Below are 17,527 nucleotides of genomic sequence, written 5' to 3' on the forward strand. Positions count from 1 at the left end.
CCTCAATTTCCATTTCCTCATCTGTAAAATGGTAACAATATCAACACCTTCCTCCCAGGGTTGCTGTGAGCATCAAATAAGATCAATGTTTCTTATCTCATGGACAATACTTTGCAATCCTGAAAGTACTATGGAAATGCTAGCTGGTATTATGATCATTTACAGTGGAGGGAATCCTGGATTCCTGGATGTAATTCTGTAGAGCGAAAACTATAAAGAATCTGGTTTACTGTACCAATATGGAATGCCTTCTAGTATGGGCCCAGTGATGGACTTGTGAGTCTGTCAAAGACCTGGGTTCAAAACTTGACCTTTTCTCCATTGTCAGCTGTGTGGCCTTGATTTGTCAAATCACTTGCCTGGGTCTCCATTTTCTTAGGGGATGTTGGAGCTCTCATTTTTTGGTTTCAGGAATCCTTTACGCTCTTAAAAATTATTGAGGATCCTCAAAAGCTTTTGTTTACATGGTTTATATCTATGGATATTTATCTTATTAGAAGTTACAATGGAGAAAATTTTTAAATATTTATTTATTAAGAATAACAGCAACGAACCCATTATGTATTAACATGTTTGTTTTCCAAACAAAAAAATAGTGAGAAGAGTAGCATTGTTTTACATATTTTTGCAAATCTCTTTAATATCTGGCTCAGTAGAAGATGTTGGATTCTCATACCTGCTTCTGTATTCAATCTGCATCGATAAGTTATTTTGGTTGAATTATATAGAGAAAATTCAACCTCATACAGATGTGTGATTGGAAAAGGAAAAAGTATTTTAATGGGCAAATAACAAATTAGCATTATTATCAAAATAGTTTTCACCTCTTGGAGCCCACTGAAAGACTCTTGGAGACCCCCAAGGACCCCTGGATGATGCTTTAAGAACTACTCTAAGGACTCTTGCAATTGTAATTATATGAACCTAAAAAGACGAGGATAGCTATGAGTGAAGGGAGTATCCTCACTGATAAAATCATATATCATTGGCCTATGTGTTTCCCAGAATAGTCTAGCCTGGGGAACACCAGTCCAATCTAGGCCAGTCCCCTCAATATTTGTAGATTTTATTGGCCCAGAGAGGTATAGTGATTCATCTTCAGTCACACAGCTCATACATAAATGCTACAGCCATCTCCAGTCATCTTGATCTATATCTTTCCACTGGACCCCGATGACTCTGGAAGAGAAAGTGAGGCTGGTGACTCTTCATAGCCCTCCTCACTTAAGTCCAATTCACTTGTAAGCCATGGCATCACCTCCCTGATGTCATGGTCCTCTTGGAGAATGAAGGACAAACAACAGTAAGTACTACAGCAGAGATTAGAACTCAGGTCTCCTCACTTCCATGTCTCTTGGTCTTTCCACTACATCATGGAATCCAACCAACATCCAAAGGTGGCTTTTTGCCTTCTGGAAAGAGTGCCTTTGGATCTCTAAGGCTCAGAAAGTTAGATTTAATGACGTCTTCAGGTTGCCAGCTGTGTGGGCACTGAGATTGGACTGTGAGTCAGAAGAGATTCCAAAAAAAATTACCCTTAGTGGGACCATACCATCCAATCTGTCAATAAATTAACATTTATTAAGTGCCTACTATGTGCCAGGCACTGCTAAGTGCTGGGGATTGTTGTTCATCCTTTGTTTTTGATGAGGACCAGTGCCATCAGGGATGATGCCTTGACTTTTGGGTGAATTGGATTTAAGTGAGAGTTGCACAGAGTCATTAGTCTTTGTCGTTGAAGCATCATCGAAGTCCAGTGGATGCAGTGGATACAGTGGCTGTAGCCCCAGATGCATGGATGACCTTGAGGTCTTCAACATCTAACCAAAATCTAAGTGCTCCATAGTGCCTGCTTCAGCCTTTGTGACTGTTGGAACAAATTATTCTCATCCACCCATTCTTCCTGGGAAAATCTTCATGTACTTGGGATAAATACCCCCCAACTCACCCATGGGTCTGAGGCCCGTTGATTACCCTCAACCTGGTTTAGCCTGTCTGCTGAGACAGTTTTACTGGACTGTGGCTGAAGCACATACTCCAGCTTCTTGGAGCCACAGGTGAGAGTTGAGTGCCAGGTAGACACCAAAGGCAGATGAGCAGCCCTGAGAAGGGCTCGGTAAGCCCTCACACCAGAGGTGCTAGTCCACCTGAACACCCTATGCACCCCAAGTACTGGGGATGCAAAAAAGGCAAAAGACAGTCCCTGACCTCAGAGAGCTCACAATCTAATAGTGAATGCAACATGTAAACAAATATAAACAGAGGAAGCTATGTACAGGATAAATAGGAGGTAATGAACTGAGGGAAAACATTGAAATTACTTGGGGAAGGCTTCCTATAAAAGATGGGAAGTCAATAGGTGGAATGAGGAGGGAGAACATTTCAGGCATGGGGGACAACCAGAGAAAATGCCCAGAGCTGAGAAATGGAGTGTCTTGTTTGGGAACAGCCAGGAGGACAGCGTCACTGGATCAGAGAGTGCATTTTGGGGAGTTAGGTAAAGATTGGAAAAATAGGAGGACTCTGGGCTATGAAGGGCTTTGAATTTTCTTTCAGGATGAATTTTCTTTCATGCTGTTGGTTTGGTTTGGTTTAATTTAAGTTTGCAATAGCTGATGGGACAGTCAGAAGAAAGAAGGAACAGGCATACACCATGACTATCATCTAAGGATGGTTTAGTCAGATAGCACTCTTCATTATGCAAAACACTTTCTAATTTTAGAATTATCAACCTCTCTGCACCTCAGTTTTCATATCTGTAAAAGTGGAATGAATGACTTGACCAAGGTCATCATGCACCCACTGAGTGGCAAACTAGACCTTATGATCATGTCTTCTTAGTCCGAGTATAGCACTCTTTCCGTTCTTCTTTGTTTATCTTGAAATCAGCAGCATTTATTGAGCACCTACTATGCTCAAGGCACTCTGGATACAAAGATGTTTAAAGCATGGTTCCTGTCTTCAAAGAGTCATCAAATTTCCTAATTGGAAGGACTATCAGTGTCCATGTGGTCATAGGATCATAGAATTAGAACAGGGAGGGGTTTTAAAAATCATTGATAACCAACTTCTTAATTTTACAGATGAAGAAACTGAAGCCCAAAGAGATGAAGTCACTTAATCAAAGCCACACTAGTAGTAAATGTCATAGTAAAGATCCAGTTTAAGCCCTCTAATCCCAGGGTTGGCACTCTATCTATGGCATTATCATTCCATTCATACTTTAAAAATTATCTCGATGACCTTCTCTACAAGTTCAACAATCAAACCTTTATCTGAAGACTTCCAATGAAGGGAACTGAAGATGAGAGCTTGGGATGGGGCAACCTCTTGAAGCAATCCATTCTACTATCAGATAATTCTCATTATTAGAGAACTTTTCACCACACCAGCTCTGACTCTTCCTCTTTGTCCTTCTATCCAAAATTCCTAGTCCAAAGAGATGAATAGAACAAGTCCAATCCTTCCTCCATGGGACAACCCAATGCAAGTGACTAGATTTAAAATGTAGTTGAATCCCTGATATGGCTCCTTGCTCTCTTATGTTTTCAACTATCTTGTGGATCCAATCATGGCCCTAGGTACTGAGTGATGTGGATCTGGGCTCTCCCTCCTTAACTTGAGTATTCTCTTCAGAGGCCACAAGGGGGTGCAGTGGATAGAGCACTAAGTCTCAGATCAGGAAGACTTGAATTCCAGTTCTGCCTTGTTTTTTGTTGTTCTTTGCTCTTAAAGAGAACCAATGACATCAGGAAGGTGACACCCCGACTTGCAAGTGAATTGGATTTCTGCCTTAGACATTTACTAGCTGGGTGACTCCGGGCAAGCCATTTAGCCTCTGTCTCAGTTTCCATCTATAAAGTGGGGATAATAACAGCACCTGCCTCCCTAGGTTGTTGTGAGTATTAAATGAGATAATATTTGTAAAGCACTTAGCACAGTGCCTGCTCAATAAATGCTTATTTCCTTCCTTTTCTTCTTTCTTTCTTTCCTTCCTTCCTTCCTTCCCTCCTTCCTTCCTTCCTTCCTCCTCCAGCACACCAATGACACAGCTGAGTTTCTAAGAATAATAACTGACAATTCTATAGCATTTTAGAGTTTGTCTCATTGGATCCCAGTTAGGTGATTCTTAAAGAAAATATTACCCACATTTTACAAATTAGGAAACTGAGGTTCAGAGCTGTTTGGTCACTTGGCCCATAGACATAGTCAACAAATGCTTATCAATAATTTACTATATGCTAAATACTGTGCTAAATAACAAGAATACAAAGAAAGGCAAAAACAGAAATTTCTGCCCTCATCAAGCTTGCATCTAATGGGGAGATAGTAAGTAAGTGTCAAAGTTGGGCTTCAGACCCAGATCTTCCCTGTGCTCTCCTATCTGCTACCCACAGTGCCTCCCATGAAAGCAGAAGGTGGCGCAGGTAGAGTGGTGGCTCGTAAACATTAGAGCAGGAAGGTGTCTGAGGCATTATCTAGTCTATGTCCTTCATATTGCAGGTGAGCAAATTAGGTATAATCCAGAGAAATTAAGAAACTTGCGCAAATACACACAGCAAGTAAAGAGGAGAGCTCAGATTCAAAACTATTTCTGCTGAGTCCAAAGCCAGAGCTCTTTGCGTCACAGTCAATCAATCAACAAGCATTTATTAAAAGCTGCTATGTGCCAGGGACAGCTACATGGTGCCGTAGTGCATAGAGCACTGATGTTGGAATGGGAAAGACTCATCTTCATGAGTTCAAATCTGGCCTCAGACACTTATTAGCTGTGTGACCCTAGGCAACTCACTTCATCCTGTTTGCCTCAGTTTCCTCATCTGTCAAATGAGCTGGAGAAGGAAATGTGTCTTTGCCAGTATCTTTGCCAAGAAAATCCCAAAAAAAGGTCAGAGAGAGTCAGAAATGACTCAGCAACAACACTGTGTGCTGAACACAGGGCTAAGCATTGTTAAGCACAAAAAGAAAGGCAAAACTCAGTCCCTGCTCTCAAGGAGCTCATAGTCTAATGATACCCTGTTGACTAACTCTGCATTTGGACCTGGAAAGAAAACAAACTAGCTAAAATTCCCAAGATGGGTCTCTGTATTGTCTGTCAAGCACTGCTGTAATGTCAGGAATCTCTATCAATCAAAAAGACAGTCTCCCCACTCCTGCATAAGAGATGAAATAAGATGAACTATGCCCCCTTTCAGTTTTCTGGCAGGGACATAGACCACACCAGACTAAACCTAAAAATGCTAACAGAAAGAGACAGGTCAACAAATACAGCTAATTAATTCAAACTCTGGAGTATCAAGCGCTGACAGTGAAGTAAATGACATTGGAAGGGGAAAGGGGAGTTGAGGAAGAAAAAGAAAGAAAGAAAAATCCATCTGGAGTTCAGGGCCTGCCTCTCCATGGGGAAGGGCATCAGTGTTGACAAGCTTGAGCACATTTATTGAGTTTTTGAAGGCAGAGGGGGAGAGGTTAGAGAGGAGAGCTGATGGAAGTATTTCTCAGAACTGAAGGACTTTGACACGTAGCATTGTTCACCTGTGATAACTGCAGAGGAGTGGATAAGGAGGTGGCCACTGAGCTCAAGAGTTGGGTTCCATCCACACATGCCTCAGATAAAGACAACGAAAATGAGAATTTATTTTAGAGGTACAGGGTGACCACAGGCAGAGCCCAACCTGCTATTTTGTTCTCAACCCACCAGAAAGAAAGATTCTTTCTTCTCCCCCCATGGAGGTTCTTTCTAATGGAAAACAAACAAACAAAACAACCAAAATTGAAACAATAATTGACTGGATGATTCACAAGCTGTGATGGGGAAGTGGGGGCAACTAGAAGACCAGGCCTAGTTGTGTGACCCTGGGCAAGTCACTTTACCCTTTCTGTCTCAGTTTCCTCATCTGTAAAATGAGCTAGAAAAGGAAATGGAAAACTACTCCAGTATCTTTGCCAAGAAAATCCCAAATGGGGGCATATAGAGTCAGATACAACTGAAAACGATTAAACAACAACAACAACATTCACCACATCTCAGGTTTAGTTTGGACTGTTTTGTTGTTGTTCGGTAGATCTTGGTTGTGTCTGACTCTCCATGATCCCATTTGGGGTTTCTTGGCAAAGATCTTAGAGTGGTTTGCCATTTCCTTCTCCAGCTCATTTTACAGATGAGGAACCTGAAGCAAACAGGGTTAAGTGACTTGCCCAGGGTCACACAGCTAGTAAGTGTCTGAGGCTAGATTTGAACTCAGGAAGATGAGTCTTCCTGACGCCAGTCCTGGCACTCTGTGCACTATGGCGCCACCTAGCTGCCCTGTGGAGTGTTTCAGGTTATCACAATTTAGCAAATATTACTGGAGATTCCTTCTAGTGTCTTCTCTATCAATAGACCGGGCAGAAGCTTCAAATCAAATTTCTAATTGGGTAGAATAGCAAAGGACATAGGACTAGGGATGGGGACTAAATGATGATTTCATTGACAGAGGGTGATCCCACATGAATGCTGAAGGTTGTAATGTCCTCTTCAACCTATAGTCTCAGTGCTTGGGGCATTTAGAGGTTAAATGACAGGCCCAGGCTCACATAGCCAATAGGTGATAGTAGCAGAGCTCAAAGGCAGGTCTTCCTGGCTCCAAAGCTAATATTCTCTCCACCATGGCACCCTGCCTCTATATGAATCCTTAGGGGAAAAGTCATTACAGAACAGAGGACAGAGGGAGAAGATGGATGCCTGGAAAGGTCTGCATATACAGGGCTACGGAGTGGTTCCTCTGGAAAGAAACTCAGTGTTTTAGTGAATAAAAGCTCTCCGTGAGTCAGCAGGACATTCCAAGAGTTGAACCAGACTGGTGAATTTAACAGCCTGGAGATCTCCTGACATGGGAATTTCCTTTATAGAGAAATATCAGCAACTTTTCTGGAAAGTACTGGCTTGAAGAGTTGCCTGAAGCTGATTGGTTGGTTGGTTATTGTCCTTCATTCCTGAAGGAGACCAAAATGGCATCACTATGTTGAAATCAAGGTGTGGCACGTCCCACTGTGGCTAGAGGTTGGATACCTAGGATGGTCAGCAGCAAGGCTTAAACCCAAATCCCAACTTTCAGACTGACCCTTTGATCAGTCTGCTGCCTTTCTATGCCATGATTCTTTGGTGTGATTTATTTGATGTGGGAAGCTCCCTGGAAGGGAATTCCCTCCACCAATTCATATCAGCCCCTTCTCTGTAATTTATAATCTTGAGAATGTCCTAGAACACTAAACTTCACAACCCAGGGCCACATAGCCAGTATTTCTCAGAGGTAGGATTTGAACACAGGTCTTGGTTACTTCAAGGCCAGTTCATGAAATTAAAAAAAAATCAAAATCAAACCTTAGGACTAAGTTGCCCACAGACAACTGAATCTGATAGTCTAGGAGGACTTCCATGGCAATCTATGATTAACTGTATATTCCTCTGTTAGTACATGACTTTCATGGACCTTCCACATGCTTTCCCATTCTTCTTCACCTCCCCGGTCAGTTGTGTTTGGATACTATTTCTACCAAAGCCCAGAAGACCTTCTTCCCCGGACTACACATCCTGAACAGATGTCAGAAGCCACTTGCAGAGCCAGATCAGCTGTCCACTTTGATTATTTAGCAAGAAATGACCTCTCTCAAGGTTTTCAGCTTGTTTTCTTGTGTCTTATCTTATTGTTCTGCTGCTTGTATCAACTTCTTCCTCTCTCAGAGTTCAGGGGATCTCAAGGGGGAGGTTGTTAGTTGAGGATGACCTAATTAAAAATCTTTACTTGCATTGCTTATAGAAAAAAATTAAAAAAAATAAAAATATTGTAATGTGACACAGTGTACTAGAATTTATTAAGTGCCTACAATATGCCAGGAGATGTGTTAAGTGCTGAGGATACAAAGGAAGACCAAAAACCCAGACCAAAAACCCCAAGTCAGTCCCTGCTCTCCAAGATTGCCCAGTCTAATGAAGGAGGCACCATACAAACAATTACAGACAAATAAGACATCTACAGGATACATTGGGGCTAATCTTCAAGGGAGGGCACTTAAGATGAGATTAAGGAGAGCTGGGAAAGCTTCCTAAAAAAGATGGGGCTTTAGTTGTGAATTTAAAGAACCCAGAGAAGCTAGGAAGTAGAGATGGGGAGGTAGAGAGTGTAAGAAGACCAGAAAGGTTGATAAGGACTAAACTATGAAAGATTTTAAAAGCCCAACAGAAGATTTTATATTTGATCCCAGAAGTAATAGGGAGATACTGGAGTTCATTGAATAGAGAGATGATATGGTCAGACATCTATTTTGGGGAGATCAGTTTGACAGCTAAGTGGAAAATGGATTGGGGTGGGGAAAGACTTGAGGCTGGAGAGCAACCTACGTGCTATTTTCATAGCCCAGGCATGGAGTGATAAAAGGACTGTGCCGGGGTGGTGGAAGTGTTGGAGGAGAAAAGGGAGAGTTTAGGAGAGATATTATGAAGGTGGAAATGACAGGACTTGATTGATTCCAAGTCCATTTGCTTGAATTTGGAAGCTAGATAACACAGTGGATAGAGTGCTGAGCCTGGAATCAGAAAGACCCGAGTCAAATCTAGTCTAGAATCAAGAAACTTACTAACTGTGAAATATTGGACAAATCACTTAACCTTTGTCTGCCTCAATTTCCTCATCTGTAAAATAGAGATAATAATAGCACTACAACCCAGGGTGATTGTGACTATCAAATAAGTTTATATGTTTAAAGTACTTTGCAAACTATAGAGTGCTACATAAATAGCAGCTATCATTAGTGTGGTTGATGTTGTTGGGAGGGATGTTGAAGAGTCGAGGATGATACAGTAAGAAGTTAGGAAAAGGTGAGGGGGAGGAGAGGAATACTTGTAACACATAAGCATGGATAAGGAAAACAAATTCTCCCATCAGCATTGCCCAAAAATGTATATCACATTTTGCATTTTGAATCCATCACCTCTTTGCCAGGATGCTTCTGTATCGGTTCCTTCGAAATTACGTTTGGTCAATGTATCGATCAGAGTTAAAATCTTTCAAAGTTGTTTATCTTTTACAATGTTGCTCTTTCCGAAGCAATGATTATAGTTCTGCTTATTTTAATCTGGATCAATTCAAGTAAGTCTTCCCATGTTTCTCTGAAATGGCCCCAAAACGACTTAATCTCTGTCTGCCTCAGTTTCCTCATCTGTTTTCTCTCACCAATTTCCTTATCAGTCTTTCTCTTTACCCTAAGTTGTTAGGATAAAATTAGATAATATTTGTAAAGCACTTTGTAAATCTTACAGCACTGCATAAATGCTAGTTTATTATTATTATTATTATTATTATTATTCTCAAGATTGGAGGCTGGTTTATTCTAAGACACATTCACCTAAGTTCAGGAAAGAATAAACACAATAGAGACAGAAGAAATAATAGCATCATGAGCTCTTAGCCACATGGTGACTGAGTGAGGAAAATGGTAGCAGGTTCTGCTGGCTGCTTTTTATACTCACCTGGAAACGTATAAAATCATGTAATCATCTTGTGGATGAGATAGAGATATACAGGTTAAATAATAGTATAGTTAGTTGGCATAGGAAATGGTTGAATGGCCAGACCCAAAGAATAACTAATGGTTTTGGTGTTGATATGGAAGAGGGTTCTAGTATTTCAGGGATCAGTCCTTGGCCTTATGCTATTCTACTTTTCAAAAAAATTCAGGTACTTGGCTAGAGGCATAGAAGGCACACTGCCTCACCTAGATGTCTTAGGTCAAGGAAAATTACTTTGGCATCAGTAAGATGGATGAGAGTGGTGAGAGATTGGAGGCAGAAAGACCAATGAGAAGGTTATCATAATTATCTAAGCAACAGATGATGAAGGCTTGAACCAAAGTTGTAGCTGTGTTAGAGTAGAGAGAAGGGGTCAGATGTGAGAGACATTATGGAATCCGAAATGCCAAGTTTTGTTTTGTCAACTTATAGGGTTGTGGGATGAGGGAGAGTGAGGAGCTCAGGCTATGTCAAAGTGTTGAATCAGGGAGAATGGATGATGCCTTTAACTGATGATACCTTCAAAAGAAGTAGGGAATTTTGAAAAAAGGGGAGAATTTAAGGGAAAGGATAATAAGTTCAACTTTTGATTTAATAAATTCAATTAAATAAACATTTATAAAATGCCTACTATGTGCCAGGCACTGTGTTAAACATTGGCAATGAGGCCAAAGACAGTCTTTGCTTTTCGGGAACTCCTAATCCAATAAGGGAGACAATAAGCAAACAAACAGAAACAAAGGAAGATCTTTGCAGGAAAAATAGGAAACAATTAACAGAGGGAAGGTCCCCAAATTAAGAGGCATAGGAGAAGGCTTCCTATGGGAGGTGGGATTTTAGTTGGGACTTAAAGGAAGCCAAAGAGGTTGGTAGTTAAATGTTTTAGGAATGTTGAGTTAAAGATATGTGTGGGACATCCAGTGTGAATTTTTCTATAAGAAGTTAAGGACAAAGGACATCAGCTTGTGGGGGAGGCATCATCCAGGGGCACAACATGAGAAAAGGATGCCAGATATTGTGTAGTGAGAATGAGAGATAGCAGCTGACTGGACTGAGTGCTGCCCAGAATCATAGAATCTCAGAGCTGGAAGGGACCTCACTGGCCATTAGTTGAAGCCATAACCAAAGGAAAACAACCCACTCTAACCTACCCAACCAGTGGTCATGTAGCTTCTGCTCAAAGACCTCCAGGAAAGGGAACCTGCCTTCTTTATAGGCATCCTGTTCCACATATGTTTAGCTCTAATTATGAGGAAGTGTTTCCTGTCATTAAATATAAATTAACCTCAAAGAAACTTCCATCCATTACTCCTGGTTCTTTCCTCTGGGCCCAAACAGAACAAATCTAAATACTTGAAGACCACCATCATATTCCCCATAAACCTTCTGTTCCTGTGACTCTTAAATGTTAAATGAACCAAAGGATTGCCTTCCTCATAGATCTCCATGGAGAACTTACAGAAATACACGGACAGCCCCCCCACCCCTGCCTTCCACCACCAGAATAAGAAAGCATGGAGGGGTCGAGATCTGTATGAGGAGACTTGAGTCCAACTCTCTCTGACCCCAAAGTCAGGCTCCATTAATCACTCCCTGTGCTTGGCTGCCTCTCATAATTTAGTGTTGCATATTGTGAAAATATTTCAACATTTAGTTTCAGAACCAGCTTCTACGACACCCTGGTTTCTGTTTTGCATGACCCATAAGTGGTTTAAGATCATTCCAGACTATTTAGTTTTTAAATGTTTTGGCTTCAGTGATTTGGTTTCAGACCAGTTTGTTTTGAAACCAAAACAGTTTTTAATCCAGTTTGATATATTTTCATATCCTTTTAAGTCTTGGCATGTTGAAGGCCCATTTTCAGTCCATTTCAAAACTCTTGATTTCAAATTAATTCATGTTTTTAGATGGTCTAAAAGTAGGCAGCTGGTTTTGGAATCAGGAAGAGTCATCTTCCTGAGTTCAAATCCAGCCTCAGACACTTACTAGCTGTGCGACCTGAGGCAAGTCACTTAATCCTGTTTGCCTCAGTTTCCTCATCTGTAAAATGAACTGGAGAAGGAAATGGCAAAATCACTCCAGTATCTCTGCCAAGAAAATCCCAAATGGGGTCACAAAGAATCAGACACAACTGAAAGATGACTGAATAACAACAAAAGAGATGGTGGAAGAACTATGTGGACTTTGACACAATCTGCTCCCTTCTCCTTTGTTCTGTTAGAACCTCTCTACAATTTATACCCCACCCTCATGCCTCATTCTGTTTACTGTGACCACCCAAAACAAAGTGAAACCTTTTTCCCCAAGACAGACCTTCAGAAACTTACTGAAAGAAAATACTGTGCTCCTCCTAAGTCTTCTCTGAATGGCCTGAATTCTCTTGGGATATCATGTCATAGAATCCTAAATTTAGATCTAGAATGGGCCTCAGAGACTGACTACTTCAGCATCTCCCTTTGGGGGCAGCTAGGTGGCACTGTCACGGATAGAGTTCCAATCCTGGAGTCAGGAAAACTTATCTTCCTCAGTTCAAATCTGGCCTCAGACATTTACTAGCTGTGTGACCCTGGGCAAGTCACTTAATCCTGTTTGCCTCAGTTTCCTCATTTGTAAAGTGGACTGGAGAAGGGAACGGCAAACCACTTCAATATCATTGCCAAAAGAACTACAAATGAGGTCATGAAGAGTTAGACTCACCTGAAATGACTCAACAACAACAATAACTCATAGAGCTGTTGTGAAGATCAAATGAGACAATATTGATATATCTATATTAATATGTAATACTTACATACTATACATACCTACATATAATATATGTATTATGTATATATACATATATAATATATATAATAATTAAATTATACCTTCTTGCCAGGAGAACTATTATGCCTCAGAAATCAACAAGTGGGGGGCAGCTAGGTGGCATAGTGGATAGAGCACTGGCCCTAAAGTCAGGAGGACCTCAGTTCAAATCTGACCTCAGACACATAACACTTACTGGCTGTGTGACCCTGGGCAAGTCACTTAACCCCATTGCCTAGCCAAAAATAAATAAATAAATCAATAAATCAGCAAATGGTACAAATCAGGGCTTGATTTGTTGTTTTGTTCATTTCCTAAAATTAAGGAAGAGAGAAAATTTTAGTCATTTCAACTTAAAAGTGTGTCATGTATGTGTATGTGCGTGTATATGTGTGTGTGTGTGTTTCTGGAGAGCTGATTGTTAAACATTTACCAGAAATCCTCTGTATATGTCTAGCATTGTATCCCTATTAATTTTTTTTCTCATTCAATTTCACCAAAGCTCTAGCCTGTTGAGATCTTTTTGGACTCTAACTTGGTCATCCAATATGATAACAATTCCTTGGGTTTGTGCCATCTGCAAATTTAAGTGTGACTTCTATGCTTCTAGCTCAGTAGTTAGTTAAAAATAATGGAACAGTCTAAGGCTAAGAACCGATCCCTGAAATACTATACTACACCTCTTCTGAATTAACATCAAACTGTCAATTCTTTGAGCCTGGCCATTCAACCGTTTCCTATACCACCTCACTGCACTATTATATAACCTGCATATCTGTATGGAGTCCACAAGATGAGTATGAGACATTTTGTCAAATTTTTTTCCTTTAAAAAACCAGGTAAACTCTGCTTATAGGATTCTCCCATTCTATCAAAAGAGTACCCATGTCAAAAAAGAAATGGAGTCTGGCATGGCTCACGCTTGATGAAGTCATGTTAGCTCTTGAAATTGTTGCTTCCTTTTCCAGATGTTCACACATTACCCTTTTAATAATACATGTAGAATTGTGCCAGGAATTGAAATCTGTCTCACTGGTCTATGGTTTACAGGTGACGTTCTCTTCCTTTTTTCCTGATAACTGGGGCAGCTCTTGCCCTTCTTCAGGGTTGTGGCACCTCTCCAGTTCACACCAATTTCCAAAGGTCATTGGTAGTATCCCTGTGGTCATGTCTACAACCTCTGCTAGTATGTTTCTATGGACCTGATGTCTTGAATTCCCCCAGGGCATCTAGATTCTTTCTTATAATTTCCCAAATTATCTTGGATTTTCAGTTCCCTCCTGGATATTTTTGTCTTGTTCTTTCCAAAGGTAATTCTTCTGTGCAGAGAAAACAGAAACAAAATAAAAGCGAAGAAAATGTGGCATAGGGGATAGAGTGCTGGACTGAGAATCAAGAAGACTTGGGTTTTAATCCTGCCTCTGACAGTTGCTACCATGGCAAGCAACCTAACCTTTTTTAAGCCTCAGTTTTCTCATCTATAAAATAGGAATAATCATTACAACTGTAAATTTAATAGCAACCTTACAGAGTGGTTGTCAGGCTCCAAAGACATCTGAAAAAGCACTTGAGTACTATATATCAATTATTTTTATTTCTTACAAAATAAAACTTTTTTTCTTCTTATAAGTAAAATAGGAGAGACAATGTGCATAGTGGATTTGGGGATGGCTTTGGAATCAGGAAGGGTCCAAGGTCTATAGTATCCAGGGAAAAAGTGCTTCATTTGGAGTCAGAGAACCTGAGTTTTACTTTCAATACTGCTACATGCTATCTGTGGAATATTGGGCAACCACTTACCATTTCTGGGCCTCAGTTTCCTCATCTGTAAAAATGAGGCAATTGGACAAAATGCCTTCTGAGGTCACTTCTAGCTCTAATTCTATGATCCTGTCTTGCCTCTGACTCATGCTAGCTGTGTGACCATAGTCAGTCGCTGACCCCACTTTGGGTACTTACAGATGACTTTGGGAAATTTCCTCTCTTGAAGTTCCCTACACAGATGAGGTCACAGATCCAGACCTACCCTCTCCTCCCCCCAAAGATAACAGACTATGCAAATGAATACAAATATGCTAAATAAACTGAGAGAATAAGATCCTATCTATGTAATTTAAGCCCCGAACACAATTTTGCCAAAGTGGTTCAAATAATTAAGGCAAAAACATATTGGTTTTTTGCTTGAATTGTCTAGAATATTGCCTGAAATCCTCACTACTCTTGGCACATGCTGTTACAACCACAACATATAGGGCTGGGGGAGAACTTTGGAGGTGGGGCTGAGATTTGGAATCATCGCCATTGTAGCTGGATGTTGCCCATAGAGGCACCATCTCTGACAGGTTTTCCCCCAGGTAGTTGCTGTTTTTCTCTGTATGTCTCCAGCGAGAGAACCCCAGTTCTCATGCCTGATGGGGGATGAGGCCAAGCTTTGCTTGGGTCTTGCCCAGATCGGTTGACTAGCATTTCCACTCTCTCCTGTTTGCTGGCGTTGTGCCCCTCGGGACCAAGCATAGCTCTGGGCACCCTCAGCTGCCTTTCCAACCCCAGTGAATGAGTTTTCCCCCGTCTGAAAATGCCTGGAATCTCAGGTCTGGCCCATGAGTCAATGTTGTAATGTCTGCAGGGAAAAAGGCCCATAACATGGAAACATTGTTTGCTATAGCAACGGGGAGAATAATAAACACATTTTTTTCAAGGAGTAATCATAAAGTGTAGCCTTCTGGAGATGTTAGCAAGAGAAATATATGACCCATAAATCAAAGCTCTTATTCTGTTTGTTTTTCCCTTCCAGGGCTGAAGAGAGTATGCTGAGGCTATAGGGAGAAAAAGTCCCACTGAGGTTGTGTCTACACATGGAGATAGAGGTGAATAGTGAGATTATCTATACCCCAGAATGACTTGGTTCTTGGTTATCTGTGTGTTTTAGGTAAAAGTTAGTCCTCAGTCTGAATAATACAGGTTATTGATTCCTCTGTCAAAGACAATCCAACTTGATGAGCATTTATGAGACGCCTACTATGTGCCAGGCATCGTGCTGGTTGTTGGGCATACAAAGACAAACAGGAAATAGTCCTGCCCTCTCACATGGTCCACTTTACCTCTACAAGGAGCCCCTGACTGAATGTGGGGCAAATTTGTTTAATTCTCTGCCTCTATTTCCCCACTTAACATGGGGCAGGGAGAGGGGAGGGGAGCAAAGCAACTTGATAGGAAGAAAACCTGGAGTCATCTTAGACAAAGAAGAAGAAAAATGGCAGTGAGAGATTTACAACATTTAAAAGCAGTGTCAGAGAGTGGACAGAGGGCCAGCCTTGGAGTCAGCAAGTCTTGGGTTCAAGACTTCCCTCTGAAATGGACTGGCTTGGGGGGGTCATGGGCAAATCACTTAGCCTGTATGTGACTCCATGCCATTCTTTGCTGCTGGTATGATGGAAAGAGCTCTGGCTTCAGAGTCAAAGGACTTGGGTTCAAATTCTCTTTCTGTATGGTCCTGGGCACAATACAACCTTCTTGGTCTTTAGTAACATTAGGTTTGGAACTAAATGGCTTCTGAGCTTCCTCCCAGCTCTAAAACTACTGTCCTGCGCTGCCATGTACGTGACTGGAGGAAGATTCCACACAGGGAATTCCCTGCTCTGCCATTCCCTGCCCCCGAAGGTTTGTAAAACTTTTTACATCTACTATCTCATTTGTTCCTCAAAACAACCTTATGAGGTAAGTAGTACAAGTATTATCATCCTCTATTCTAGGTAGGGAAACAGAGATTCGGAGCAGTTGAGTGACTGACTGAGGGTCATACAGCTATAACTGATGGAGCTGGGGTTTTGAACTGAGGTATGACTCTTTCCACTGTATCATATTGATTAGATTAATTAAAGAGAAAATTTAGAAATTATCTTCAAAAAAGCAACAATAGATTATTAATTTAAAATTTGCCTGAGGTCACAATGTGTAGATTTTTTCCTGGGAATGTCATGAAGATCAAGTGAAACTATGTTTACACACACACACACACACACACACACACACACAAACACACATACATATATTTGTATATATTTATACATATATGCATATCCACATACAGGCTAGATTTGAACTCAGGTCATCCTGACTTCAGGCCCAGCATTCTAACCACTATGCCACCTAACTGCCCCCAAATGAAGAAGAGTAATGTGTAATCAGTCTGGAAAGGTAGATGGGGGCTAGATTGGGAAGGCCTTTAGTGTCAAAGCTGGTGGCAAACCCTTTCTCCATGTCAGGTAACAGAGGAGACAATATGGCGCAGTGAAAAGAATGCTGGACTTAGAGTCAGAATACCTGGGTTTGACTCCTGGCTCAACCATTTGCCACCTCTTTAGCCACATAATTTCTTTGGGTCTTAGTTTGCTGATCTATAAAATAGGAAGGTTGGTCTATATGACCCCATTAGTACCTTATAATGGGAGGATTATATAGGGATCACTGTAGTAACCAAGAATCATCTACATTAAGATCTTTGGTTACTATATTTTGAGTTAAAGGAACAAAAATCTACTAATTCATTTTTTCTTAACAGATTTTTAAAAATTCAGAATCTCCCACCCTATTATACCTTAACTGATTCTATGGGTTCTTAACCTATTTAGATTGAACTTTTATTCACAAATGGATTATTCCAAAGTACCATCTTCCATGAAGTCCACTCCTCAATGAGTTTTTTCACACCCAGAACTACTCTTGATTTATTATCTTGCAGTCTAGTAAGGCAGGAATACAGCTCAAATGTTCCCTCCTACCTTAAGCATTTCCTGATTTTACTAGTTTGTCATTCAATAAACATTTATTAAGTGCCTACTATGTGCCAGGCACTGTACTAAGAGCTTGGCACCATTACAGTTCCTAGGTTCTATTCCTCCCAACCCGATTTTGTTGTTACTTTGTCTTTATTTTTTTTTAATTTCTGTTGTATTCTTCCATTAAAATGTAATCTCGATGAGGGCAAGGTATCTTTGTATCCCCAGCACAGTGCCTGACATGCAGTAGATGATTAATAAAAGTTGATTGAATTGAATAGAAAGCGAATGTGTAATCATTCAATATAATCTGGGTATAGGAGAAGATATTCAGTGCTCCCACGTGGTAGGAAGTAGGCATTCAATTAAATATAGATGGAAGTTAAAGTGCTTGTTG

Source organism: Vombatus ursinus, unplaced genomic scaffold (genome assembly GCF_900497805.2).
Source record: "Vombatus ursinus unplaced genomic scaffold, bare-nosed wombat genome assembly UNPS02014822.1, whole genome shotgun sequence".
NCBI lineage: Eukaryota > Metazoa > Chordata > Mammalia > Diprotodontia > Vombatidae > Vombatus > Vombatus ursinus.